Genomic DNA, 27,452 nt, shown 5'->3' with positions numbered 1-27,452 from the left:
GGAAACTAGGGTAAAGGAGAAGGTCACCTCCTAGAACAACCGTAACACAAGTCCTGACTAACTATCAGTATGAACTGACCTCGATGGGAGGACAGTTCATACATAGGAACCTAGAACCCTAACACTCCCTGTAGGGCCCTGGTATAGTGACAGGACTTGAAACAACATATTCCTCCACCAGAAGGATGAACAGGAGTCTCCCTCAGGCCTAGATACAAAAGACAGGGAAATTCAATAAACAAAATACAAATAGGAAAGATGACACTTGATTTCATATGGAGCAAAGGCAGCGCCAGGAGCTCAACCAAGATCCAACAACCAGCTAGCCCAGAGTCCAGAAGTAATAAATAGGGGAGGTTAAATGGCCATACCAACAACACCTGAGGCAAGGGGTGTGGTCATTACCAAAACAACACAGACACAAATGATCCACAAGGAACCAGATTAACCCACATGTTACCAGTCTCTCTGTTCTTCTGGCTCCTGTCATAGGAGCGTTCATGACATATAATCCCTGACATATAATCCCAAATAGAAGTGTTACATGACATACATGTGCTAGGTCAGCACACAGGACACACCCATATGATAAATGAATAGGGCTAGTGGTAGAATCTTGACTTTTATAGTGGTTATTACAGTAACTACATTACTGTGTGTATTTATAGCTTACTGTCAGCATGGGGATTTGTAAAATGGCTGCCTGTGTCCAGGTGGTTTTGTAAGATAACTGCCTGTCTCTAGGTGATGTTATCATGTTGTTAATAAAGTTTAGTGTGAAAAAAATAAATAATACAACACACACATATCTGTTTGTACACATACATTGACAGGTAATAAAGGTGTGTATTCTGGTTCTCATCACTATACTATTCACATGTTAGATACTTGGGCAGTTAACTAAAAGCCAGGGCACATGATACTCATGAAAGTCACGTGGGAGCTCACATGACGGACACCATGCTTAGTGACAACATGGCAACAGAGAGGACTTGACACTAAGCGTCATATTGCCATAGGCATGGTCCTTCTAGGGTCTTTTTCTTGGAGGGGTTATCCAGAATGTAGGGGTGTGCAGACCTATACTCTTGTCCCTGTGCATGGGATCAGGGACAAACATAGGCCCAGATTTACTGATCCTAAAGCACCTGATTTATCACAGTGGATCTTGCTGGATGATAAATCTGGTGCAGGTAAAGACACCTTTCTTTGAGTCTGTATCAACTATTGGTTGGTGTACTTTGAGACAGATTTTGATATCAGAATTTTACCAAAAGTTTGGTGCAAAATGGTGCATCTTAGGCCCCATCTCCTTTCCCGTGAAGCTCTCCCACTTTACAAAAAGTTCTAGCCCCTTGTGGGGCATGTGGGAAAAAGTTTAGAAACCCCAGATGCCCCAAATGGTGCCCACTTTTTTGGCAGACATATTAGTAAATCTGGGCCATAGAGTTTCAGAAAAAAAGGTAAAAACTGTGGCTAGAGAGAAAACCATTACAGTCAGTTTGGGTGAGAGCTCTGTGGCATAGTCTTGTGCAGAGAAACGTCAGAACTAGACATTGGGCTGGGCTTAGTGTAAACACTTTCTAGACAATCTCAGCACTCCAGTTAAAACGGAAGGGGCTGATAGTAGGTTCCAAACCCAGACCAGATTTTTGCATAAACATCCACACACTCCAGGTAGACACAAACAACAAACGTGAGCCAGTTTAAGTGGCTCAGTGGTTCTTGTCTCAAAGGAGACCTTAGGGAAACGCCAAGCCTTCTTCAGCCCCCATCAGTGCTTCCATGGGCAGGATTTGGTGCATATGTGCCCACTAGTTAGGCTGAGAATTGATATCACATTCCGAAGTTACTCCAGAAGATGTTACCACACCGTCTGACGTGATGACGCGCCGCGCAAGATTTCATGCTGGATAATTAATCAAGATGACGGCAAAGTTTTTGCGATCAAATGGATGAGCTAAGTATTATTATTTTTTTTATTATAGACCTTAATATTAATGTCAGATGCCACAACCAGCGAAGCAAACGGCATCTGAGGGTTACAATGACGGGAAGCAGTGCAACCACCGTTCCGTGTCATTGCACCTACTGCTTACAAAGAAAAATGCTTTGTGACGTATTACTTTTTTCAAATTTTGCTCATTTAAAAAAAAATTATTGTAAAATTCTGCGAAGCAGCAGAATAGAATTTTCAAGTACTTCACTCATCTGCAACATAACGCAATATTTTACAGCAGTCTATTATCCATTTCTTATATGATGAACATTTCGCCCCATTAAAATAAAGTAACATTTTCAAATTATCCATCTGTCTCTTTTGTTTCGTTTGCAACATAAAATTATTCTGCCAACCAGAACAATAGTTCACATGGGAAAACCAGTGGAGAATTCTCCCGGGAGCAGGCCGGCTTTAATATTTCTGTTCTTATGGGTCATTCACTAGAAATAATTGAGAAATGTATTTTCTTTGTAAGGATTCAAAAACAAAAAGTGCAGAATCTGATAAATGTTTGCTGTCAGAGGCTCAATGCCAGAATAAATCCAAATTCTGTGACCAACTGGAGGGAGCACCCTCTCCAAGAACAGTTCATTACATAATAACATGGTACTATTGTATGTGCGGTGTAACTAAAGGATGTGTTATATAATGTGGTTTAGAGAACCCATTTTTGAAAAAATCTTATTAGGAATTTTGAGTTTGTAGAGGGAGATCCTTCATAAGAGACCACCAGCAATTAACTGAAGAGGAGGTCAAAGAGCATCTCTTTCTCTGAGAGGGCCCATCACGTCAGGCAATGCATGAGGAATGTCACTGATTTCAATGGGCACTGTATAATGCTTCCTTTTCACTATGGTTGAGCACTTGGTACCAGGTTTCCCTATAGATTAAAAATTAAAGGATTACTGGGGTTACAAGCAACAGAAAAATGGGCAAGAGCTAGGCTAACTTCACACTTGCAGCAAAGCTATCTGGCAGTCTATCTGGATCCGGCATAGCTGGATAGTCCCGCCATACCCCATTGACTATAATGAGATCCGGAGTCTCCCCAGCATTAATGCCGCAATTCGGCAGGTCAAAAAATGCTGCGTGCATTTATGCCGGAGAGCGGCTGGATCCCATTATAGTCAAAGGGGTCTGGCTGGCAGATGGCACTATCCAGCTATGCCAAATCCAGAGAGCAGCCTGCCAGATAGCTTTGCCGCAAGTGTGAAGTTAGCATTTGGATCTGAGCAACTTTGGTAATGGCCAAATTGTGAAGGTTAGACTATCTAAAAAAAAGCAGGCCTTGTGGGATGTTTACATTACACAATTGTTAGTACCTATCAAAAGTGATCGAAGGAAGGACAAGATCATTTGTGGTCAAGGTCCCAGGTTTTAATGTTAGGGCCAATCTGTATAACACCTCTCCTATAAACTATGGATTAAAGGGGTTTTACAAGATTCTGATATTGATGACCTATCCTTGAGACAGGCCATCAAGATCAACCAGGGTCCGACACCTGGGACCTACACGATCAACTGTTTGAGAAGGCTGTGGAGCTCCAGTGAGCACCGTGGCCTCCTTGCAGCTTACTAAGCACAGCACCATCCATTATATAGCACCTATGCTTGTTATGGCAGCCCAGGCTCATTTATTTGAATTGGACTGGGCTGCACCTAGGCCACCTGATTGATGAAGGAATAAGCCATGGCATTCATCAGAGCACTGCAGCCTCTTCAAACAGTTGATCGGCTGGGATGCCGTGTTTTGGAACCCATTGAATGTGATATTGATGACTTGTCCTGAGGATAGGCCATTAATATCAGAATTTTGGACAACCCCTTCAACAAAAAACAACAGGACACAGCCTATTATTTGGTGGGCTAAGTTATAACATTTGCACTGGAGCCCATGAGTTTCAAACTGCATCTCAGATCTACCTCTGACCTACAGGATTTTAGGCAATGCATCCATAATCGACTCTCTTATAGTGTGTGAAAATCTATGCAAAAGTGAAATCAATGAATTGCTGTCTATTCACTTGATGGATTCAAGTACTGTAGCAAGATCACAGAAGGATCTGTAATGAATTTAGGGAGGTTATGGCTCGTGTTCACATCTGTGTATTATCAAATGCCGAAAGGTTCCACCTGATGTATTTCCAGATATAGAAATTTCTTTGTAGAAAATTGAACGACCATCACACAAATAGGAGGTAAACAGACACAATTAAAGTAATGTCACTTGATGCTTTCAAGAGACAGTAAACAAATATTTTCAAATTATTACATAGAATTTTATAAAATAAGATTTCAAAGGAGAAGGACCATGGGCAACATACTGTATTTATCGATGGATTATACTATAATGAATAATGAAAACAGTAAATTTCAAGGAAAACTGCCCATGGCCATTAAGGAAATTATTTTGTCCAGTCTTGACATTAGGAGAATGACATGATTGGGTTTCGAGAGCAACAATTGAGGAAAATCTCCACCAGATGATCTCAACTAAGTACTACAAAGGGAAAATATACTCTGTTTATAGCTATAGTAGTTTACTCTCTGCAGATGGCAGCAAACCTATGGACATAAGCAGGGGTGGACATACTATTGAAGCAGTTGTACAGCTGCAAAATGGCTCTTTAGGCAGGAATGGGGGAGGGGACACCACAATTCAAAAAGGAAGCCTAGGTTTCCTTGGCTCAGAATTACTGATATATATATATCATAGGGCCCCACAGCAAAACTAAGGGTCCCTTTACATGGGACAACAGAACAATGAATTCTCTGAAAGGAGGCATATACAGGCAGCGATCTCCTCCACTGTATGCAGAGGAGCAATTGCTAATGCCATTGCTCTTCCCCATAATGAATCGTTGTTTGCAGGCAGCAGATCGTGTTTGCACAGCATGATATGCTGGCAGTAAACGATAATTTTTGTGTGTGCAGACACGATCAAATTCTTTGTGTAATAGGCGGTACATTTACAGCGCCAGATAATCGCTAACAAGTGTTCCTATGATTATCTTTAGGATTGTTGGTTCATGTAAAGGGTCCTTTAGTATGGGCCCCTCGTCCCACCCAGTTAGTGAGTATATGTGCACCAATTGCAATATCCCAGATACTCCAGAGTATCTGAAATTGTTTATTATATATTGTAATGTCTTGTTATGTATCTTCCATATGCTTCAGGATTCAGAATTCTATTAATTGTTTTCAGCAACACTGTCCCTAGGGCATGAGCACTTTTCACATCTCTCCTTATGCTCAGCTCACAGGACAATGGCGGAGACCGCACTTAATGAGGGTTTTACAGGGCTGTGACATCACAGAGGATGGATATCTGCGGACTGGCTGGCTGTACGGCATTATGGGTGATCTTGCATTCCCGGGTTTGTCTCCTCTACACTTAGTTTTGCTTTGTAACACATGCAGGCTCTATTTTAGGAAATCCTGAATCGTTACCACGAATCACAAGAAAATTCGGATTCATTGGGAATCAAAGTTTTCCTAAAGTTCAGACCAAATTCCACTTCAAATGCTTTACTTCGCTCAACACTACGGTAGGGTTCCAGGCAACCAGAAGTACTTCAAGCTACAGCATGCAAAATCAGCAGAGTGGTCAGCACTACAGCTATACGAACTTTGCTGCAAGGTGAGGGGGTAGCAAGTTAAGACACCCAGCACCACAGGACAGGCACGATCAAAAACCTGCATTACACAAGTGCCAGCTTATTGCTGTTAGTGAAGGTAAATCAGGAGAGAGAACGAAGAGCTACTCTAGAGTACTACCGTCTGCCATCTTGCTTGCAACCATACCTAATCACCTGGGGATAGATACATTGGATCCTGTAGAGACTACAGCTGGATGTTCTGTAACTCATCCTTTGAACCCAGTAAAGAATAATGTTTGTTGTTCTTCTACGTCTGCCTGATCCTTTCACATCACCTTTTCACTGAATCGATCCCCAAAGAGTGACGGCCTGAGGTAGTACACCATGACACATCTTATCAGGGCCAGTACTACTCATCCTCTGCAATGGCTCATCGGGGTTCTCTGTACAATCATTTCCAGGCAATGCAGAATACAAAGCACAACAACCCAGATTTAATAAAAAAAAAAATATTATGCAAAATACATTTTAATTCAAAATAAGTTGTAATAAAAAAAAGTCGCACCTGGCCTCACTCACTTTACCCGACTTCTGTGTCAGTAAAATGGAACAGAAGCATCATAAATATGCCGCTCATTTTGATCACCATATTTCTCAATGTATTCAATGGCGTGAATACATTTATAAATCTCCTGGTTCCCTTTGAATACAAAGCTGGCTGCCTGCAGCCATCACTAGGGGGAGCTCAGTGCATAAGAATTTATACAGTTATTATAAGCATCTGTTTCCACTAAGCTCCCCCTAGTGGTGGTTGCATGAAAATGCAATGTTTTTACCTCCAATTTTCAACCTGATGAAGGGGATCTTAATTCCCCCGAAACACATTGTTTTTATGTAAATAATTTTAAATTGGAATAACAAAATAAGTCTGAAATTGAATATTGCTGTGTCTGGGTTTTTTGGAGAGCTAAAAGCAGACTCTTTTCTCTTCTTCGTGTTTTTACCTCAAGAAGAGAAAGATGGAGTTCAGCGTTGGGCTTCCTTCCTCCTATGGACCCCATAGCAGTTAAGTAGTCTGGCTCCATTAAATATACGCTGCTGTAGATTATGATCTATAAGATAAAGGATTAACTAGACCGGGGATGGCCAACCTGAGGCTCTCCAGATGTTGCAAAACTACAACTCCCAGCATTCCCAGACTGCCTACAGGTATCAGCCTACAACAGGGCATGGTGGGAGTTGTAGTTTTACAACAGGTGGAGAGCCGCAGGTTGGCCATGCCTGGACTAGACAGTCATAGAAAGGAGTAATAAGCTCCATGACGAGCTGTTAAACAGCATGCAGCCCATACAATATTATTTCTTACACTAGGTGGTGGAGGATCCATCATATTTTGCTATGGGGCCCCTATGAATAATAGTTACACCCAGGGGAGGGATTCAAATTTTTAACAGGTTCCCTACTCAACAGCAAACATGCGGCATCATGACACATGTTTACATACACATACAATATATATATGCAGCACAAGTACACATAAATACACCATATATACACCACACACATAACTCCCAACTATTAAAAAGCCTAAGGAGCTAAACTATGGAATGGAAGCGCTAATCTCTAGCTGCCGCTGTAATTTTAATAACCGGATCTAGAGACCCTGAGGGAACTGGCTGAATATCATGGCTGGTTATGCCCCTGTGCTGCAAGTTATTTTTGTTTGGTTGCAATACTACAACTGCGTCCACCTGAAACCATTTAGAGTTTTCCTAGTTGGGAATTCGTGATGGGTAGTGTCGTGAGGACCCACAGAGGGCCAGGGCAATCCTTATACTAAATGACCAGTGCAACCATACGAGCAAGGTTGGCTGTGCCACAGAGTAGCTTCTCAGAGACCTATGAAGGCACAGGGCGACCTGCTGATAGCTTGCAGTGACTATTGCTCAGCTCATCATGGTAGAACCTCTAGGCTCAGACGAAGTCCCTGACCCTGGTCTCTGACAGCTTAGCAAAAAAAAGGGTCAATAAAATAAACGTATTCTCTTCATCTGTGACTGCATTGTCCGTGTCATCTAAAACAAGTGACCCTCAAGCAAGTATACAGTCGTGGCCAAAAGTTTTGAGAATTACATAAATATTGGAAATTGGGAAAGTTGCTGCTTAAGTTTTTATAATAGCAATTTGCATATACTCCAGAATGTTATGAAGAGTGATCAGATGAATTGCATAGTCCTTCTTTGCCATGAAAATTAACTTAATCCCCCAAAAAACTTTTCACTGCATTTCATTGCTGTCATTAAAGGACCTGCTGAGATCATTTCAGTAATCTTCTTGTTAACTCAGGTGAGAATGTTGACGAGCACAAGGCTGGAGATCATTATGTCAGGCTGATTGGGTTAAAATGGCAGACTTGACCTGTTAAAAGGAGGGTAATGCTTGAAATCATTGTTCTTCCATTGTTAACCATGGTTACCTGCAAAGAAACGCATGTAGCCATCACTGCATTGCATAAAAATGGCTTCACAGGCAAGGATATCGAGGCTACTATGATTGCACCTCAATCAACAATTTATAGGATCATCAAGAACTTCAAGGAAAGAGGTTCAATTCTTGTTAAGAATGCTTCATGGCTTCCAAGAAAGTCCAGCAAGCGCCAGGATCGTCTCCTAAAGAGGATTCAGCTGTGGGATCGGAGTGCCACCAGTGCAGAGCTTGCTCAGGAATGGCAGCAGGCAGGTGTGAGCGCATCTGCACGCACAGTGAGGCGAAGACTTTTGGAAGATGGCCTGGTGTCAAGAAGGGCAGCAAAGAAGCCACTTCTCTCCAAAAAAACATCAGGGACAGATTGATCTTCTGCAGAAAATATGGTGAATGGACTGCTGAGGACTGGGGCAAAGTCATATTCTCCGATGAAGCCTCTTTCCGATTGTTTGGGGCATCGGGAAAAAGGCTTGTCCGGAGGAGAAAAGGTGAGCGCTACCATCAGTCCTGTGTCATGCCAACAGTAAAGCATCCTGAGACCATTCATGTGTGGGGTTGCTTCTCATCCAAGGGAGTGGGCTCACTCACAATTTTTCCCCAAAACACAGCCATGAATAAAGAATGGGACCAAAACACCCTCCAACAGCAACTTCTTCCAACAATCCAACAACAGTTTTGTGAAGAATAATGCATTTTCCAGCACGATGGAGCACCGTGCCATAAGGCAAAAGTGATAACTAAGTGGCTCGGGGACCAAAACGTTGATATTTTGGGTCCATGGCCTGGAAACTCCCCAGATCTTAATCCCATTGAGAACTTGTGGTCAATCCTCAAGAGGCGGGTGGACAAACAAAAACCCACTAATTCTGACAAACTCCAAGAATGGGTTGCTATCAGTCAGGAATTGGCCCAGAAGTTGATTGAGAGCATGCCCAGTCTAATTGCAGAGGTCCTGAAAAAGAAAGGCCAACACTGCAAATACTGCATAAATGTCATGTAATTGTCGATAAAAGCCTTTGAAACATATAAAGGTCGTGTAATTATATTTCACTACATCCCAGAAACAACTGAAACAAAGATCTAAAAGCAGTTTAGCAGCAAACTTTGTGAAAAATAATATTTTTGTCATTCTCAAAACTTTTGGCCACGACTGTAGAGATACAAGGTACACATAATAGCCCACATGTACCCTGGGAGCCAGAAACACAAACTCTTCCTTCTAGGATTTCCAGTTTTTCACAGTGATACCACTAAGTCCAGTTCTTGCATGTTTCTTCTTGCTTGCTTAGCTTTTTTTCCATACGTCTTTGACACCTTCAAAACACCACATTTTGACAAATATCGGTTATTTTTTTCCTAAAGTAAAATATTTAAGGTTAATTCACAAAATGTGTCTAAGAAAAAGAAAAACAAAGAAAAACTTCTCAAAGGCCAAACCAAATAGTTTGTCTTTATTTTTCTGTCTCACAATCCAAATTGAAAGTGATTCCTGCATGTGAAATTTATGTTAATCCCCCATTAATTGCACGGTTGTCAATGGATGAATGTTCTCAAAACCGCATAGGATGTAAGTTTACATAAAATTTCTTGAAGTCATTATGTCAGGAGACGAGAGCAAATATGGAAATAAATGGAAAGATGTATAAAATCAGGCTGGGGATACACAGCCCTCACCTTGTCACTTCGAATCTACTGCTAAATAAGTGACAAAAGCTATGTTCTTTATGTATCAAACCCCTAGAGTCCAATACTGATAATTCCTCAGCAGCCAGACAGATGCTGATGGTCAGTAAAGAAAGGAATGTCAAAAGGAATACAAGCCTTATTGATATGCTGGTGTGTATATATATGAAAAAACAAGAAAATTTTAAGTAAATCATTCTCATTTGATCCTATCCTGTTTCGTATTGAATTGAAACTGTGAGAAATGTTTAAATAATTCTTTACACAAACCTTGAGAAAGACCTATATCTAGCTGTAAGACTACTGTTTGCAGCAGGAGCCCTACCCCTCTGCTCTGGCTGCTGTAGACCAGGCATGTTAAGACTCAACTTTTAATAAGACTTTTCACCCTGGGTCACTTCCCAGCTAAAAATGGAAGGGATCAAGGAGAAATGAAATCGTTAATGCAGTTTCTCAAATATAAAATAAAAAGAACAGCAAATGTTATAAAAATAAAAAAAACACAACTCAAGTGTTCTATCTGATCCAGCATTAGTCCTCCAGCTACCCGCAGGTCTTTGTTTACAAGCTGCTGCCACTCAGTGTCCTCCACAATCATAGAATGTACAAATGGCATTACCACTCAGCGATAGGAGCTGTGATGGTAGCAGTATGCCATGTGACCAACAAGGCCACTGATTGGCTGCAGTGGTCACATAACGTGACTTAGCAGTAGAGGGGATGTGGCTTCAGATGTGACAAAATTCAAGAGCAATCAGTGGTATATACAAACCGGATTCCAAAAAAGTTAGGATACTATACAAATCGTGAATAAAAACTGAATGCAATGATGTGGAGGTGCCAACTTTATATATATTATATATATTTTATATATATTTTATTCAGAATAGAACATAAATCACGGAACAAAAGTTTAAACTGAGAAAATGTACCATTTTAAGGGAAAAATATGTTGAATCAAAATTTCATGGTGTCAACAAATCCCCAAAAAGTTGGGACAAGGCCATTTTCACCACTGTGTGGCATCTCCCCTTCTTCTTACAACTACTCAACAGACGTCTGGGGACCGAGGAGACCAGTTTCTCAAGTTTAGAAATAGGAATGCTCTCCCATTCTTGTCTAATACAGGCCTCAAACTGCTCAATCGTCTTGGGCCTTCTTTGTTGCGCCTTCCTCGTTATGATGCGCCAAATATTCTCTATAGGTGAAAGATCTGGACTGCAGACTGGCCATTTCAGTACCCGGATCCTTCTCCTACGCAGCCATGATGTTGTGATTGATGCAGAATGTGGTCTGGCATTATCTTGTTGAAAAATGCAGGGTCTTCCCTGAAAGAGATGACGTCTGGATGGGAGCATATGTTGTTCTAGAACCTGAATATATTTTTCTGCATTGATGGTGCCTTTCCAGACATGCAAGCTGCCCATGCCACACGCACTCATGCAACCCCATACCATCAGAGATGCAGGCTTCTGAACTGAGCGTTGATAACAACTTGGGTTGTCCCTGTCCTCTTTGGTCCGGATGACATGGCGTCCCAGATTTCCAAAAAGAACTTCGAATTGTGACTCGTCTGACCACAGAACAGTCTTCCATTTTGCCACACTCCATTTTAAATGATCCCTGGCCCAGTGAAAACGCCTGAGCTTGTGGATCTTGCTTAGAAATGGCTTCTTCTTTGCACTGTAGAGTTTCAGCTGGCAACGGCGGATGGCACGGTGGATTGTGTGCACTGACAATGGTTTCTGGAAGTATTCCTAAGCCCATTCTGTGATTTCCTTTACAGTAGCATTCCTGTTTGTGGTGCAGTGTCGTTTAAGGGCCCGGAGATCACGGGCATCCAGTATGGTTTTACGGCCTTGACCCTTACGCACAGAGATTGTTCCAGATTCTCTGAATCTTCGGATGATGTTATGCACAGTTGATGATGATAGATGCAAAGTATTTGCAATTTTTCGCTGGGTAACACCTTTCTGATATTGCTCCACTATCTTTCTGCGCAACATTGTGGGAATTGGTGATCCTCTACCCATCTTGGCTTCTGAGAGACACTGCGACTCTGAGAAGCTCTTTTTATACCCAATCATGTTGCCAATTGACCTAATTAGTGTTAATTGGTCTTCCAGCTCTTCGTTATGCTCAAATTTACTTTTTCCTCTTATTGCTACTTGTCCCAACTTTTTGGGGATTTGTTGACACCGTGAAAATTGAATCAACGTATTTTTCCTTTACAATGATACATTTACTCGGATTAAACGTTTGATCTGTCATCTACGTTCTATTACAAATAAAATATGGACATTTGCCATCTCCACATCATTGCATTCAGTTTTTATTCACAATTTGTTTAGTGTCCCAACTTTTTTGGAATCCGGTTTGTACTTAATCTCGATAGTCTAAAGGTGCACCAGATTTATCATCCAGCATCAGCCACTATGATACCTCACAGTATGAGTAAATCTACCCCACCATTTCTTAAAATTACATTACTGGTGATATTACTCCATTAAAGGGGTCTAAATATTGAGGACCCAACCTCACAAAAAGTCAGCAATATCTAATCAGTGGGGGTCAGACTGTTTGAAGCATCTGAATGCTTTTGCCTCTCTACACCATATCAAGCATTTGTATAGTGGTTATGCTTGATATTGCAGCTCAGTCCCAAACTTGAAGGGGGCTGAGCAGTACACCTGCCAAGTGACCTAGGGATGTGATTTAACCTATCTCAGAAGAGGCCTCTTTAAACAGATGATTATAGGGGGTATGATATATGATCTGGCAGACAGTTCAGACCTTCCTCCTCAAGCTCAAAAAGAGATTAATCAACTGTATATTAGAGGCCCTACTTTTTAGGATGACCAACGGGCAGACAATGCCCTCTAAGAAACCAATGTAAAAGGAATTCTGTATTGCCTTGTTTAACCCCTCCCCACCAGAACGTGATTTAAGCCCCAGCACTGTACAGGTATGGCGCGCTGATTGGCTGGGTGCCGGAGCTGCCCCTGCCCGATCAGCAGCAGGGACCTGGAAGTCAGTAATAGCAGAGCCCCTGCTGTATACGCCGGCATTGGTGACAAAACTGATGCCGGCGCTTTAACTCTTTGTATGCCATTGTCAGCGCTGACCGCAGAATGTACAGGGTTAGTGGAGGGAGTGGGCTCCCTGCCCATCTCCATCGGGTCCCAGTGCTGCAGTGACAGGGACCCGATGGCATTAAGTCCGCCTTCCACGTAAGCCTGTGAGACTTAAAGGGTTAACAAGGTTTGCAAAAACAGTTTATAATAACTTGAGGGGAGTAGGTTCTAAGATGGGATCATTTATGGGTGATTTCTACTATGTACTGTATGCCCCACAAAGTGACTTCAGAACTGAATAGTCCTTAAAAAAGTGGTTTTGGAAATTTTCTTTCAACATTTCTTCTAAGTTATCACACGTCCTAACAAATAAAATGACATTTACAAAATTATGCCAACATAAAGTAGACATATGGCGAATGTTAAGTAATAACTCTTTTATTAGCTACTACTATCCTTAAAAGCAGAGAAATTCTAATTTAAAAAATGTAGAATTTTTAAAAAATTTCCAGGAATTTGGGATTTTTTTTATAAATAAAGGTAAATTATATTGACTCATATTTACCACTAACATGAAGTACAACATGTCACGAGAAAACAGTCTCAGAATCGCTTGGATCAGTAGAAGCATTCAAGAGTTATTACCACATAAAGTGAACCAATGTCAGATTTACTCTGTCCCGGAATACTAGGTCAATCCACAACTTCTCCACTTTCAACTGAACTGACTATTCCCCGACTAAACCTCCCCCCACCTCTGGCCTGAACTCGATCCTCTAGTAGTCCCAAACCCGAAGCAGATTGGCCGACACCACTCCTGTCTGTTCAATAATGGCTCAAATCCTACTTATCACAATCAAACTACCTTATGTGCACCCCCAATTCCTCATAGATTGTAAGCTCTTGCGAGCAGGGCCCGACTCCTAGTGTCTCAGTTGCATATAATCCAGTTATTTTTGTTTTGTATATGAACCCTATGAACTTGTAAAGCGCTGCGGAATATTGTGGCGCTATATAAATACATTTTATTATTATTTACAAAATGTGGCTTTGTCCTTATGGTGAAAAATGGCTTGGTTTTAAGGGGTTAATGCATCTCCAATAGGCGCCTATTTGTAAAGTATTCAAGTATCATAGTCACTATATGTTTGAGCTGAGACAGAATATAAGAGCAGTCCTGAAAAAATCTTAAAATATGACAGTAATCTGGAGCCATAGCACAAAACTGCTTAACCCATTGTTTGTTTAGGGTGGGGATCATGGAAGTGATCATAGCCTAATTTCATCAATTATCTCTGTCAATTGTGTCCATAATGGCAGAATGACTATAAAACAATTACCATGAATTATTTCCATATCCCTAGTGGAATTGAGGCAATTACATAGATCTGAAAATTCTGTTCTGTTCTGACATGCTAAACCCCAGCTCTCCACGTGATTGTTATATAAGGTCAATCATATTATACGTATTGCACAGTAAGACGGGCACACACCTACTATAATGAAGCGTCGAAAATTCAACGTGATCCGAAAATGCACAATTCCAGAACATCTCCTTTTTCCCTTCAGCGGGTTGTTTTAACGTTGAATGTCAAAGTATTCATTTCTCCACACGTAACTTCCAAATGCAACAAGTGGATTAAACAGATGTGAGAATGGTTGACATAGTTGGTCCGTTCTTTCGTCTTCTCACCTCCAATAGCAAAGCCTTGAGAAGAACGGGAGCCAGGCCAACTGGCAGGGAGGGAAATACAGAAGTAGGTCGGGAGAAGGGAGTGGGATCTTAGCGAGGCACATACATGGAGCACGTTCAGCATTGCTGGATAATGCAGTAAGCATTGGCCATAAAATACTTGTCTGACATTTTTATTCTCCTGGGTTTGGGACACTTCTTAATATCTCAGCGCGAAGGAGAACATATCTATAAACATCTGTAGATCAGAACATTACTATAAAAACTTCCCAGGAAATGGAGATAACTTATGAATGATTGAGGAAATGTATTTCTAAAAGTTCTTAAGTTATCATAAATTCTATGAAGCAGTCTCTGGAGAAGGTGAAAGGCACAACTCTATGGTAGGCTTGTAGAAGCTGCAATCCTGAGAACCAGGTGTGCTGCAGCAGAAGGAATACCTTTACTGGAGGAGCCCAATCTCTCAAAGGAACAGTGAGGTTTCAGAGGATTATTCTGCTTGGCGCAAAACAAGCTGGCTTCCGGCGGCTGTTGTGAAAATCTTCTTTATTATGGGTTCAATCAGTAAAATAACAATGCGTTTCGGGGATACCTAGGTCCCCCTCATCAGGTTACATTTGGTGGAGGTTATCACTCAAGGACGTTATAAAACCCCTTAATGCCTCAATCACTTTGATGTTCTTGAAGGTCAAAGTGAAGCTTCTGGTGTTAAGTGGTGGACTGGCTGGGGATGTTGCAGTAACCAGACTGTCAAAATAACAATACTTTACTTATGGCTTTGCAACTCTTCAAGGGATCACAGTTGAACAGTCCTGTAACATATTGACCAGCAGTGAAACAACCAATTTGGACAAGTTTCTTCCAACTTACTTCGCTTCACAAATCTTTTCCCTCAGGAAGCAGTACCCTCTAGTACAGGCTACATGAGAATTGTCATTGTGCCCCTAAATCACCTGCTGCTTTACAATAATATGGCCTGTTTCAGTCATCCATGTTTTGGTCAGCGTTTGGTCAATGATTTCCATCAGTGACTGTAAGCAAAAACCAGGAGTGGAACCTACAGAGATAAAAAGTTTAATGGAAAGATTTACATTTGTTCTGTTTTTGACCCCCACCTGGTTTTGGCTCACAATCACTGATGGAATCACTGACCAAACACTGACTATGTGAAAACAGCCTAAAGTTATGCTACTGAACAATCTTATTATTGCTGTTGGATATGTGTAGGTGCATATAACCATTGAATCATGTGAGGTCTTTAAGGCCTAGTGAAATCACATGGCAGAGTTAATAAATAGCAGAGTTCTGCAGACCCCGTGGTCAATAAAACGCAGAGTACGGATTGTGCCTAGAAGCTGCTGTTGGAAACCAAGCCAGCAATACATGTAGCTAACTAGCAAGTGGAGGTGATTGGTACTAAGCAAATGGTATAATACCTCAGGGTATAGAAATGGCAGCAAAGTAGCTAAGTATTGCAGAGGAGCTGAGGCCAGAGCTTAGGAGTATAAATAAGCCACCTAGTCCATGCATCCTGGATGGACCAATGCCTGTATAATAGTCAGACCCGTAAACAAGACCAGCCAGCCTACAGCTTGTAAGTTACTGAGGAAAAGCAAACTGTGCAGCTTGTGCAGTACTGTGCCGATTGTGCAGTACTGCGCCATGTGCAAAGGAATCAATAGTATTAACTGAAGATACAACTATTTTCATTGCTGCCACTCTGAGCAGACCAGAGCCAGCGTAATTAACCCCTTCTACCCCGTCCTAGTTTTCGACCTTCTGCCTAGGCCATTTTTTGCAAATCTGACATGTGTCACTATGTGGTAATAGCTTTGGAACACATTTATTTATCCAAGCCATTCTGAGATTGTTTTCTCGTGACACATTGTACTTCATGATCAATTTGAGTCAATATATTTCACCTTTATTTATGAAAAATCCCAAATTTACCCCCAAATTTTTTTTTAGTGATACCTCATAAAATATTTTTTAATTAACATTCCCCATATGTCTACTTTATGTTGGCATCATTTTGTAAATGTCATTTTATTTTTTGGGGATGTTAGAAGGCTTAGCATTTTAGAAGCAATTCTTACGATTTTTAAGAAAATTTCCAAAACCCACTTTTTAAGGACCAGATTAGGTCTGAAGTCACTTTGTGGGGCATACATAGTGGAAATCCCCCACAAATGACCCCATTGTAGAAACTACACCACTCGGTCTACTCAAAACTGATTTTACAAACTTTGTTAACCCTTTAGGTGTTCCAGAAGAATTAAAGGAAAATGGAGATGCAATTTCTAAATTTCACTTTTTTGGCAGATTTTTCATTTTAATCTAGAGTATTTTTTTAAACACATCAAGGGTCAACAGCCAAACAAAACTCAATATTTATTACCATGATTCTGCGGTTTACAGAAACACCCCACATGTGGTCTTAAACTGATGTAAGGGCACACGGCAGGGTGCAGAAGAAAAGGAACCCCATATAGTTTTTGGAAGGCAGATTTTACTGGAATGGTTTTTAGATGCCATGTCCCATTTGAAGCCCCCCGATGCACCCTTACAGTAGAAACTCCCAAAAAGTGACCGCATTTTGAAGACTAGGGGATAAGGTGGCAATTTTATTGGTACTATTTTGTGGTACGTATGATTTTTAATTGCTCTATGATATGTTTTTTGTAAGGCAAGGTAACCAAAAAAGGCTGTTTTGGCACCGTTTTAATTTTTTATTTTTTACAACATACATCTGATAGGGTATATCATGTGCTATTTTTATAGAGCAGGCTGTTACAGATGCAATTATATCAAATATGTCTACTTTCTTTGTTTGTTTGCTTCAGTTTTACATTATAAAGCACTTTTGAAAAAAATTATTATGTTTTTGTGTCTCCATGCAGCGTCCCACTATGTGTGTGTGGGCACTGCTTAAAGTACTTTTTCATCTTAACAAGTGCATTGTACAGTAATGTATAACTTGGCATTTGTGTATATGCAATATCCCTGTTAACAGGCCTATTAGGTGCAATTTATACATCCCACCACTAGATGTGGATAAAGTTCAGGTCCTATATATACTCAGGTCAGGCCTAGTGAGACAGATCAGATCAGACAGGTCAGTTCAGAGTAGTCACAGGTTCAGTTAAGACCACAGGATCAGTGTGGAGATCAGTGTGGATATTGACACTGAGAGAGTGAAAAGGTGCAGATCCAGCACGTAAGCTCTAAAGAAGAAGTTCTAGTCCAGAAAGGGACAAGAGAAAAGGACAGATTCAAATTCATCCAAAGGATAAAAGCCATAAACCAGGCATAAAGGACCTTTGGGATATTTTTGGTGAAGGATACCCTAGCCTCCGGCAACCTCACCAGAAGTTCCACTGACATTGAAGTAACCCACTGCTCCAAAACCCCAAAAAACCTAAACAGCCTAAAACAGGAACAGGATATTAACCCTTGCGCCATACTTGAGAGACTGTTGCCTGTGAATAAGCCCCTTTATTTGCTTGAGAGACTTTTGCTTATTGTGCGCTGTTTTGGGGTCCTGAACTGTTCAAACTGATTGCAAAGTATATGGAGGTGCTATACTAGTCCCCAACATCAAAACCGCAGTGTCAAAAGTGAGAAAATTCAACATTTGTGTGTCACTATAACTGCTTGCTCTCAGTGAATAGACGGTTACTGTTCAACTAATATGGCCGCCGGAGCTCTGATTTGAAAAATAACACTGCTCCATCACTGTGTGCAAATTGGCAACACCCCCTGCAGAGCGGGAAAACCAGTGTGCCGCCCCTTTATGCAAAGTTGTCCAGGTTAAAGCCCATCCTACCTGTACTGTGTGAGTTCTGGGAGGCCGGCCCTGTATGCAGTGCAGCGCCACCTCCTCTGCTTGTGGCCACATCAAAGGGAGACGCCGCACACGGGAGGACGGTGTGACGTGCGTGCATCCCCAAAGGAATTGCGAGATTTACACCAGCAAGCTGCCTGGATCACATTCACATTGCCTGTCTGCCCCCAAGTAACCACTGCAGACTGTAACTTACTCTCGGCACTTCAGAGTGCAGCACCGCTAGCCAGGATCGCAATCAAAAACTCAAATAAGCGCTGCCTGAGTGTTGTATTTAGCCGGCATCGAACATTTAAAGGGCCATACACCGTAAGGTAGCGGTCGCCCATAGCAACGTTAAATAAAAAGTATTGGAAACCACAATTAACCTATCTAACTGTAATATAGCTATTGTCAGCATGTCTGTACAAGAGGATAACGTGCAGGCTGACCTCCGCAGAACCCCTGCGGCAGCCGCAGCCGTTCCTAGCACAATGCCAACTGCTGCAGCACCAAGTTTAATGCCTTTGACTATGCCTTATTATTTTGGGGACCCCTGGTTCCCACGTTATTCCAGTAAAATTCACACTTTAAGGGACTTTAAAGAAAAAATGCTTGCTGTGTTCAGATTGTACCCTGTATCCCCAGAACAGCAGATGGAGATTCTCCTTGCGCAATTAGAAGGAGCTGCTCTCAGAGAAGTGAAATCCTGGCCAAGCTCAGAGAGGAGGACACTGGAGCAGATATTTGAACGTCTTTACACCACCTTCGAACCCAGGACCGTGTCAGAAGTCAAGATGAGGTTCTTCAGTAAAAAATAGCAAACGGGTGAGTCACTCAGAGACTTTGCATTATCTTTATAAGAATCCCTTAGAGCTGTTGTACAAGTAGACCCCCGTGAGGCAGAGAATCAGGACAAAACCCTGAAAGAACAGTTTATTGAAGGTGTTAATACAGACAATTTAAAGATCCAACTAAGAATGTTAGCCGCCCAGCATCCAAGTGCTGCTTTCCTAGATTTTAAAGAACTAGCTATCAGTATACTGGGAAAAAGTTCACCAACAGAACCAGTTGGATCCGCTGTAGTGCCCGCAACACAGCCAGTCACCCCTGTCAAACCTTCACCTGTCGTCAGTCAGGCAACTCGAGCCCCAATTCCTGACGCAGTTGCTGCCCTCACTGAGCAAGTCCTAACTAAAAGTCTGGAGAAAGTTCACAAAAAATTGGAACAATGGGAAAAGCCACTCTTACTGGAGGACAAGAAACCTGTATCCAGAAGGTTCTTCTCCCCTGATTACAGAGGGACTTATTCCAGAAATTCAGGCGGACGCCCACCTGACCACACTAGTACCCCCAAGTGGCCTATCTGTACATACTGTCACAAGCCAGGCCATACTGAAGCCACCTGCTGGCAGTTAAACGGGCGACCCCCGAGCTCAGGGACCACCCCTCGGGAGGTAGATCAATAGGTCCAGAAGATCCTTATTGGATGCCAAGATATGTAGGATCCCATCCAGAAGTGACACTTCAAATAAATGGAGTTCCTTTTGTTGCCCTAGTTGACACAAGATCCCAAGTCACCACCATACAACAAACAGCATTTGAGAAATACTGGGACCAAAATCAGCTTACCCAGCCACCAGAATCCTGGCTGAGTCTCATAGCCAGCAACGACAAACCTGTACCAATACTGGGTTACTGGGAACCTACTATTCAAATAGGAAGAACCATCCTATCCCAACAAGGCATCATTGTAGTGCAAGTAAAAGAAAACAACAACAACCCTCCTATAGTCCTAGGCATGAATGTCCTTAGGAATTGCTATGTTGAAATGTTGGAAGCTTTACACCAGTCAGTGCCTACTGATTCTTTTGCTTCTGAGAAGGTAATCCAGCAAACCATCCGTGTACTGAGTGCGCAACAGAGATTCGCTAACGAAAAAGGAAAAATTTGCTGTGTCCGCATCCGCAACAATCAACCCGTGATTCTCAAGCCCAACACTGAAACTCTCTTATGGTGCCGAGCTGTAGTCGAAATTCAAGGTCAAGACTACCAAGCCTTGGTGAAACCAGTTGTTTTGGAAGACTATCCTTTAGTCAGAGCTGCAAGAAGCCTAGTAACCGTCACTGAAGGTAAAGTGCCTATTCGTCTCCTCAACTTGAGTGATCACAATGTAACATTAGCGAAGTACCGTCCTATTGCACAGCTGATCCAAATCACCTTCCAAGACGTCATCAGTGTGACTACAGATCTACAGAAACAACCCCCACAGGGCCAAAACTTAAACACCCCCTGGTGGAAAGAACTTCATGTGGGAGAAGCTTCCACACCAGAACACAAAGTAGAAGGAGTATTGCAAGTCGTGAAAGAACATCACCGTGCCTTCAGCAAACATTCTACAGACTATGGAGAAGTAGACATCATAAATCACTCCATTCCTACAGGTTCACACCCACCGATCAAGGAAAGGTACCGGCCTATACCCCCTACTATGTACCAATCCGTCAAGCAAATGATTAAAGAGATGAAAGACTCAAACATCACCAAAGACAGCCATAGCCCATGGGCTGCACCACTAGTCCTAGTCTGGAAAAAAGACGGCAACATTAGATTCTGTGTGGACTACAGAAAAATCAACCAAATTACCCACAAATATGTTTATCCTTTGCCCCGCATAAAGGAATCCTTGACAGCTTTAGGATCTTCAGCCTACTTCTCTACTCTTGATTTAACCAGTGGATACTGGCAAGTAACAATGGCACCGGAAGATCGTGAGAAGACTGCATTCACCACCACTATGGGCCTGTTTGAGTTCAACTGCATGCCCTTTGGACTTTGCAATGCGCCTGGAACTTTTCAGAGACGCATGGAACATTGTCTGGGCCACAAAAATTTTGAAACCGTCCTGCTGTACTTAGATGACGTCATCATCTACTCCAAGTCTTATGAAGACCATTTGAAACATCTGGCCAAAGTTTTTCAAGTTCTTATTAAGCATGGACTCAAAGTTAAACCATCCAAGTGTCATCTACTGAAGTCAGAAGTTAAATACTTAGGGCATATCGTCAGCTCTGAAAGTGTTATACCAGATCCAGAGAAGATAGCCGCAGTCCGTAATTGGCCTACTCCCACTACGGTGAAGAAGGTAAGAAGTTTCCTCAGCTTCGCAGGATATTTTGGGCAGACGTTTCATTCCTCACTTTGCCCAAATTGCAGAGCCAATATTGGAACTTTTGAGAGGGTATCCTGAAAGATGCCAGAAGACTCCCATACCAGTGGAATGGAATACTGAAAGAGAAATTGCCTTCCAATCTTAGGTTATCCGGATTATCAACAGCCATTTCATCTTTACACAGATGCAAGTAAGAAAGGACTGGGAGCTGTTTTGTCACAAGTGCAAGAAGGTAAAGAAAGAGTCATTTCCTACGCTAGTAGATCTCTAAGAAGTAGTGAAAAGAACGACCAAAACTACAGTTCCTTCAAGTTGGAATTCCTCGCACTCGTGTGGGCTGTCACAGAAAAATTTAAAGACTACCTTGCCGCAACACCCTTCGTGGCCTTCACTGATAACAATCTACTAGCACATCTTAACACTGCCAAGTTAGGAGCGTTGGAACAAAGATGGGCCTCACCCCTTGCTAATTATAATTTTACTGTAAAATACAGAACAGGAAAAGCAAACAAAAATGCAGATGCTTTATCCCGTCTACCAACCAAAGAAGACCCCACTTCACAAGAAGATATTTGGGAAGAGGTGGAAATGCCATCCTTCTACCACAACTTTTTCCATCAAGACATCATCTCTGTTAAAGGGAAAAAGGTCTTCAACTCTCAACTGCAAGTGGATCCAAAATCTCATGTAGACCAAGAAAGATGGATCAAGTTACAAAATGAAAGCATAGTGTTAGGAGAATTACAAAATTTCTTCGCCAGTGGAAGAACCCCAGAAAGATTTCGCAGAAAGAACGCAGATTTAGATTTGTCCAAATTATGGAGACATAGAAAACACCTCTTTCTACAAAAAGGCCTACTACTAAGAAGAACTTTAGACCCAATTAAATGGGATCATTTATACCAAATTCTAATACCACGCCGTGATGCAAGAATCATTCTGGAAATGTATTATGACCAATCAGGACACTTTGGCGTGCAGGAAACAGAAGCCACCATCCGTAGAAGATTTTACTGGATCGGAATGAGAGGAGATATTGAAAAATGGTGTCGAGAATGTTCCACCTGTGCTGTTGGAAAAGGTGAGAAGTATGACCAAAGAGCTCACTTACATTCCATTGTGAGCAGAACATCATTAGAAATAGTCGCAATAGAGCATGTGAAATTGGAACCAAGTAGCTCAGGTTATACCTACGCTATGACCATCATTGACCACTACACAAAATTTGTTGTAGCTGTGCCTGTAAAAGACTTGACCGCAAGGACAACTGCATATGCTTTCTGGAAACAATTCTTGTTGCCATATGGATGTCCAGAGAGAATCCTCACAGATCAAGGATCTGCCTTTGAATCCCAACTCTTTAAAGAACTATGTACTTTTCACAATTGTCAAAAAATCAGGACCACAGCGTATCATCCTTAAGGGAATGGACTTTGTGAGAAGAGGAACCAAACTCTTATTGAAATGTTAATAGCAGTCCAACCTGCTACAAGAAATGATTAGCCTACTTTGTTGCCTCAGTTGATGTATACCTACAACAACACTATCCATTGTTCTACTGGGTATACACCCTACTACCTTATGTTTGGCCGACAAGGTACATTACCTGCTGACCACACTTTGGGCGTACAAGTGCCTGATGCAATCAACCCCCTACTAAAGACTGATTGGGTGGCTGAACACCAAAGGCGTTTGATTGATGAGCAGGAGATTGTTCAACAATGTATGTGACATGCCCAAGAAAAACAACAGAAGGACTACAACCAATCTGCCAAGGCAGAACCACTCAAAATTGGTGATTGTGTCTGGTTAAAAATAACCATAGAACCAGCAAACTTGATAGCAAATGGGAGAGAGAACTTTATACCATTTCTGCTATTTTAAATCCAGAAACTGACACATATGAGATTACCCAAGAGGATAAATCCTGTGTAGTACACAGAAACCGCTTAAAATTGTGCCTTAAAAAGGACACCACAGAAGCAACTTCTCAAAAAGAAGCTGTTCCAGAGGAAATTTAACCCATTGAACCAGAACTGGAAAAAACAACTGAGCCAGAGGGAACAATACAGTATTAGGGAAAAACATTGCTAGCTTCTGACCCTTTGCAATGGTTATTAACCCCATGGCTTAATATTCTAGTGCCTGCTAAAACTAATACCCCAACACTTCAACCAGGAACTGAAGTTATTACAACTCAGGAAACCCCAAGTTCCCCGGAACCAATGTCTGAGGAGTCACAGACACTTCGGAGATCTGAAAGGAGTACCAGAGGACAACCACCAGTCCGTTATGGAGATTTCCTGCTCCAGCAGCCGAGAAGTTAATATCCAGCCATGTTAATTCAACATTAAGGACTAATACTTTGTTATCGTGTTCCATTTGCCTTAAATGACTTTTTTTTAAGGGACTATTCACCTGTTTTGCAACATTCAAGTCCGCACCCGGAGATAGACTTTCACGTACCTGAGCCTCCGTGCTATTCCACTTTGATATTTATTGTGCCCATGGAATGGACTCATAGCCTGTGAGCCTCCTGGGATAATTAATTGTGTTTTCCTCATCGTTATGGACTATTTTGGTTGCTGGTATAGTATTCAGAGAAAATAATGTGTTACCCCATTTGATACATTTCATTGTTGCCTGAGATATGCTTGCCTAACCCGTTTTATTCATAAGTACAAGAAGTGCAAGAATGTGAGTTATGGCATTATTTCCCTATGCATGCATGCTTCTCCTTTTTTTTATATCTTTCAGGATGATACAACATCGAGTCAAGAATGTGTCGAGGTCGACTAACATTTTACCATGGGGGTATGCAGCGTCCCACTACGTGTGTGTGGGCACTGCTTAAAGTACTTTTTCATCTTAACAATTGCATTGTACAGTAATGTATAACATGGCATTTGTGTATCTGAAAAATCCCTGTTAACAGGCCTATTAGGTGCAATTTATACATCCCACCACTAGATGGGGATACATTTCAAGTCCTTTATATACTCAGGTCAGGCCTAGTGAGACAGATCAGATCAGACAGGTCAGTTCAGAGTAGTCACAGGTTCAGTTAAGACCACAGGTCAGTGTGGAGATCAGTGTGGATATTGACACTGAGAGAGTGAAAAGGTGCAGATCCAGCACGTCAGCTCTAAAGAAGAAGTTCTAGTCCAGAAAGGGACAAGAGAAAAGGACAGATTCAAATTCATCCAAAGGATAAAAGCCATAAACCAGGCATAAAGGACCTTTGGGATATTTTAGGTGAAGGATACCCTAGCCTCTGGCAACCTCACCAGAAGTTCCACTGACATTGAAGTAACCCACTGCTCCAAAACCCAAGAAACAGCCTAAAACAGTGGATTTGCAGAATTAACTCTTTACCATCTAGAGACTGCATAATTGTACTGCTGCAACCAAGAGACATCCAAAGTAGAAGTTGTGAGTTGCATCTTACCACTGTCTACCTCATTATTACTACCTATGGTTGTACCACCATTAACGGTACTGGCATCACAACTAAAACCATCAAGGGACTCAGCCGCAACAAGCACCCTAAGCACCCCTAACATCAAGGGCACCTCAACCACCATCTTGGCTGATGCTTCCCTACCGCAGAGTGTGCCCCGGAGGATTTTGTGCTGTCCACCTCCACACTGTGCTGCCAGCCCAGGGAGGCTATCTGCTAACCGTGAGTAAACTGATAAACTGTGTGTTATATTATTTGGCTCCTCATCGGTCCACCGTGCACCTCACGTGTTGCCCCTGCGACTGGCTGGCTGCATCCATTTTCTGAAAGCCTTATTTTTTTATTTTTCTTCTTGTGCAGGGGCTCGTATTTTGCAGGAAGAGTTGACGTTTTTATTGGTACAATTTTGGGGTACACATGATTTTTTAATCATTCATTATTTTACTTGAAACCTTATTTTTGTCCCACTCTGGGACTTCAACTTTTGAGGGTCTGATCCCCTCTGCAATGCATTACCATACATCTGTATGGTAATGCATTGCCTGTTAGTGTATTACACTGAGTAATACACTAACAGGTTGCCTAGGAGGCGATCCTAGGGCTGTATCTCCTGGACCCCCGTAGAAGGCAGGTCCCGATGCCATGCAAGGCATTGGGCAGCCTGTGCATGGCATTGGCTGCCTTGTCATCCATTGGGTCCCCGCCACAGCGCTTTCACAGCGATGCCGGTTGATACAGTAGGGGCCCGGATATCATGGTGCACGCCCGATCATGGTGCACGCCCAATTGACATAACTCAATAGTATGTCAAGATACTTGCCGCCATGATGCACTATTACGTCATATGTCGGGAAGGGGTTAATGCCTAGGATGCAGAGGAGGAGAAGTGAGTTGTTGATACTTAGAGACAATGAACCTAATTAACCTGTGTCTCTGAACCAGTGTCTTATTTTAGCCTCTAAGCCTGTTGTCTATCACCATTAAGGTTGGTATCCCACGAGAGACCAGCAAAACGCATTTTTTCCATTGCCATATTGCTGCCTGATTCCTTTTGATATCCAGAAGGACAGCAGATACCAAAAAGGGCGGAAAAATCTGATGGTCACTAATTTCTTCTTGGGTGAACTTCACCCGTGCCACCTCCCGTTCAAGCCCTTCTGTTCTGGGATGAGGGTGTCATTATGGCATGAACAATCTCCTGGAGGGGGCACATTTTAACTACTTCTCAACATTTATTCCTGGATGGTCTAAGGCCCAATGTACTGCGTGGTTTCAATACCTTAGAGGAGGTCATACATGTTGGGTTATTAGATTCATCATTCCTGTCCCTTGGAGACCACTTGATTTAGGCTACTTTCAGACTAGCGTTTTTACTGGATCCGGCAGGGTTTGGCAAAAACGATTCAGTTACTAATAATAAAACATCTGCATCTGTTATGAACGGGTATTATCTGTAACGTAGCCAAGATGGATCCGTCATGAACTCCAATAAAAGTCATGTTATGCATGCAAAAAAATTAAGACTGAATCAGTTAGGGGAGTATACTGAAATGCAATTTCTCATATGTCGTCATTAGGGTTAGCTGAAGTGCTTCAAGAGGAAAAGAAGAAAATTCATAAAGTACAGCAACCATGCAAAGCACATTTTTTAAAACAGAAGTTGCTAAAAAAAAAAAAAGTGAGCATTTCCCCATGTACAGTATGAAGACTTTGGAATGATCTTGTACATTTTCTACTTGTCTGGCACAATGGGTAGGATGCCATTTCATATTTGCCATGCAGCAGAAAGGACAACATTGTCTCTGTCCGTTGCTGTGATACAAAACATCATCTTTTCATTCATTGAATTGTAGTCTGTTCCAGAAGACAGAAAAAGATACCGTACATTACATCCTTTGTATCGCATTGTTGGCTGTGCTGGTTGTGTTTACAGTCTTTTTTCCGCAGTTGTGCAAGAAAATGTCTGATCCAAAAATACAATCCAATTCCACCAGGAAACGCCCATTTATTTATCCATTAATATCCCCCTTAATGCTGCTTCCTCCTAATCCTATTCAGTACCTATTGCTCACCCATCTTATGCACAATAGGATTATGAAAAACTGTCAGAAGACATTGTTATACCTACGGATAAATCGGTCCGGGAATGCTTGTGCTTTTAAAGTGTATTTATCAACATAGTCATGAAATGATGAGAGCTCAATGACCGCAGGGCTTTATTTTGAAGAGTGAATTGTTCTCCAAATTCCACAATAATCCTCAAAGATTAAACTTCTGAAACCTGAAAGTATCAACATTCATTTTCTGAAATATTGAGATCATTGCGAGAGAGGCAAGATGCATTGTAAATCTAGGTATGACAGGTGAGATGAGATAGATAAATAGATAGATGACAGTTGGATAGACAGATGATAGACAGATAATAGATAGATAGATAGATTTATAGATTTAATAATCAATAA

The sequence above is a fragment of the Bufo gargarizans genome, chromosome 7 (assembly GCF_014858855.1).
Source record: "Bufo gargarizans isolate SCDJY-AF-19 chromosome 7, ASM1485885v1, whole genome shotgun sequence".
Classification (NCBI taxonomy): Eukaryota; Metazoa; Chordata; class Amphibia; order Anura; family Bufonidae; genus Bufo; species Bufo gargarizans.
This window is presented reverse-complemented; position numbering follows the sequence as displayed.